Source organism: Octodon degus, unplaced genomic scaffold (genome assembly GCF_000260255.1).
Source record: "Octodon degus isolate 3935 unplaced genomic scaffold, OctDeg1.0 scaffold00067, whole genome shotgun sequence".
In the NCBI taxonomy this organism is placed as follows: Eukaryota; Metazoa; Chordata; class Mammalia; order Rodentia; family Octodontidae; genus Octodon; species Octodon degus.
This window is the reverse complement of record NW_004524643.1, coordinates 12,463,048-12,465,944: the sequence shown is the minus strand read 5'-3', so window position 1 is coordinate 12,465,944 and position 2,897 is coordinate 12,463,048. Positions and strand designations below refer to the sequence as shown.

General features: G+C 43.0%; 1 pseudogene; it reads left to right on the top strand.

Annotated features, from left to right (window-relative positions):
• Window positions 1-1,074: 1,074 nt before the first annotated feature.
• LOC101562076 lies at window positions 1,075-1,961 on the top strand (annotated as a pseudogene).
• The last annotated feature ends 936 nt before the right edge of the window (window positions 1,962-2,897 follow it).

The following is a 2,897-nucleotide window of genomic DNA, read 5'->3' as shown; positions in this document are numbered from 1 at the left end:
GTTTTAAAAGTGTGATTTGGTACTTGTCATAGAAAATAACATCCTCCCCACCAGCTACCTGAGAGGACTTCAGTCTTACTAACACTGCAGATGAGCAATTGCACTGCTCTGTGTGCAACCTCAGAAGCTGGGACGGCTGTGGACTGAATGTGACCTTGGCAATCCAGAGATATTTAGACAGTAGAATGTTCCAGAAAGACCTAAAAGGAAGAATTTTTCACAGAGTACTTTTCAGGAGATCAGTTCAATTTAAAGGATTGCTGGTGTTTGGAATCCCTGGTATGATGATTTGAGGGCCAGTCTGTCTTGCGGATCTCTCAAATACTGATGCCCATTTACTCATTTGGGCATTTGGAAAAACTCCTGTGGCTTGGTTGTAAGCCAGAACTGTCTGCCTACCTTGAGAATGAGTTCCAGTTCTGTGGGCTCTGGTTTTCTCATTAGCGTAAATCTTCACTCAATCCTCGGTATATTGATCGGCTTTGCATCCTTGTAGCAAAATATCTGACCCAGGCATTTTGATGGAGAGAGAGGTTTTCCATCACAATGCCTGGTTCGGTTTTGGAGGCCCTTGTCCAAGATTGGGCGCCCCATCGACGAGGGCCACTGGCAAGAGGTGTGGCTGAAGCAGATGTCACTTTTCCAGCCAGGAAGCCCAGAATGAGCTAGCTCCCACAGTCCTTATAGAGAGCCAGTCACAATAACGTAAAGAGTCCCACAGGTCCCACTTTTTAGAGGCCCATAGTAGCCAAGCGTTGTGGCACACACCTGTAATCCCAGCACCTGAGAGGCTACAGCAGGAACATCTTAGTGAGTTCAGGCCAGTCTGAGCTGCAAAGTCAGTTCCAACCCAACCTGGACTATGTAGTAATATCCTATCTCAACCAAACAACCAGTAAATAAACACATACATACATGAGGTCTATAATATCTCCCGGTACCACTATCCTGGGGACCAAGTTTAAGTCTAGAGGATTCTTTATGTAAAAGATGGGATTGTGCTTCAGTTAATAAAATTTGTTTTAAAATGTTAAAAAAAAAAGAGCAGCTCGGAGTGGGTTGCAAGCACTCGACATGGCGGCAGTGGTGGCCGCTGCAGCGACTAAAGGGAATGGGGGGTGGCAGGGGCCGGGCTGGACCCAGTAAAGGCACTGGCATGTGAAAGAAGAAGGGCCTGGGACCTCTGGCCACGGCTTACCTGGTCATCTACAATGTGGTGATGACAGTGGGGTGGCTGGTGATAGCAGTTGGTCTGGTCAGAGCATATCTGGCTAAAGGCAGCTACCATAACTTTATTATTCAATAGAAAAGTCTTTGAAGTTCTTCCAAACTGGAGCCTTACTGGAGGTTTTACACTGTGCTATAGGAATTGCTCCATCTTCTGTTGTCCTGACTTCTTTCCAGGTGATGTCAAGAGTTTTTCTAATATGGGCAGTAACACACAGTGTCAAAGAGGTACAAACTGAAGACAGTGTCCTCCTGTTCGTTACTGCCTGGACAGTTACAGAAATTATCTGTTACTCCTTTTATGCATTCAGTCTATTAAACCATCTGCCTTACCTCTTCAAATGGGCCAGGTATACACTTTTCATCATGCTATACCCAATGGGCGTGTCGGGAGAGTTGCTCACAATCTATGCAGCTCTGCCCTTTGTCAGGCAGGCTGGCCTATGTTCCATCAGTTTACCTAACAAATACAATTTCCTCTTTGACTACTATGCATTCCTAATTCTGATAATGATCGCCTACATTCCACTTTTCCCCCAGTTATACTTCCACATGATACACCAGGGAAGAATGGTTCTTTCTCGTTCTGAAGAACACAAGAAATTTGAGTAGTTCCTGCTTCCTGCACCATCCCCCCAAACCAAACTTCAATGATCAAAAAATGCTGCAGACTTTTTGAGTTCCCAATATGTTTCACAGAAAATAATTAAGAACTATTTTTAAAATATTAAAAACAGAAAAAACCAAAATCCAGTATCACATGGGCCTGGGATTTTATTTTTTTTTTTAAATTTTTTTAAGTTGTTAACATACAGTGTCCTGGCCAGTCCATTTTAGCATGCTCTTTCAACCAGAAGTCCTCAATATTTACAATGGCACTAGAAAGGGATTTGGCATCTATCTCCTCTTGTGTCCTTCACATATCCCATAGAGAGAGACCTATCCCATAACCAAGTTAGTCTGAGTAAGGAGCTTGTCCCAGCATACACCCAGCTCACAATAGAGCTCAGCTTGGTCTTCAGTGTGCCTGGCATTCCCTTCTCACAGTGCTTGACTGCATGCTGGAATCACTTTGTCTTTTTGAAGTGGCAAACTTTGTTCTCTGGAATGCTCTGAAGTTATAGCTGGGATCTAGCCCCTCATATCTAGTGAGTGAATTATAAAATGTATATGCCTGTGAAACTTTGGAGGTAGTGCCCATAAACAGAAAAAAAAATACTAGAACTTTTTGTTTCTTTCCAATTGAGTCATTATTGCCGGCCACTGAGGAACATTCTTGAATTTAATCAATATGTGCATAGTATAAAGAACCTACCTTAACCTACAGTTTGGCTTTGACTGTGTTTTGACAGTTCTCTGAGTGGTAAAGCTCAATAGCTGGTAAGTGACAGGTACCTTTCACAGGACTGGTCTCTGAGCACCTCTGAGTAATGTATTTGCCAGTAGTGGTTCTCATTTATGGACTACAAGCCCATGTTGTCACATAAGAGCAGGGAATCTGTTATTTCAAGTACAAGGAAGCTGTCACCTTTAAAATATCTAGAAAAACATTCAGGAATGGCTTTATTTATTTTTTCAAGTCTATTCACTCTTCTGTTTATTTCTCCTGATGATGGCTGTGTGTTCACTCCCACCAAGTGTTGGGAGGCAGTGTGCATTCTGGACAGACA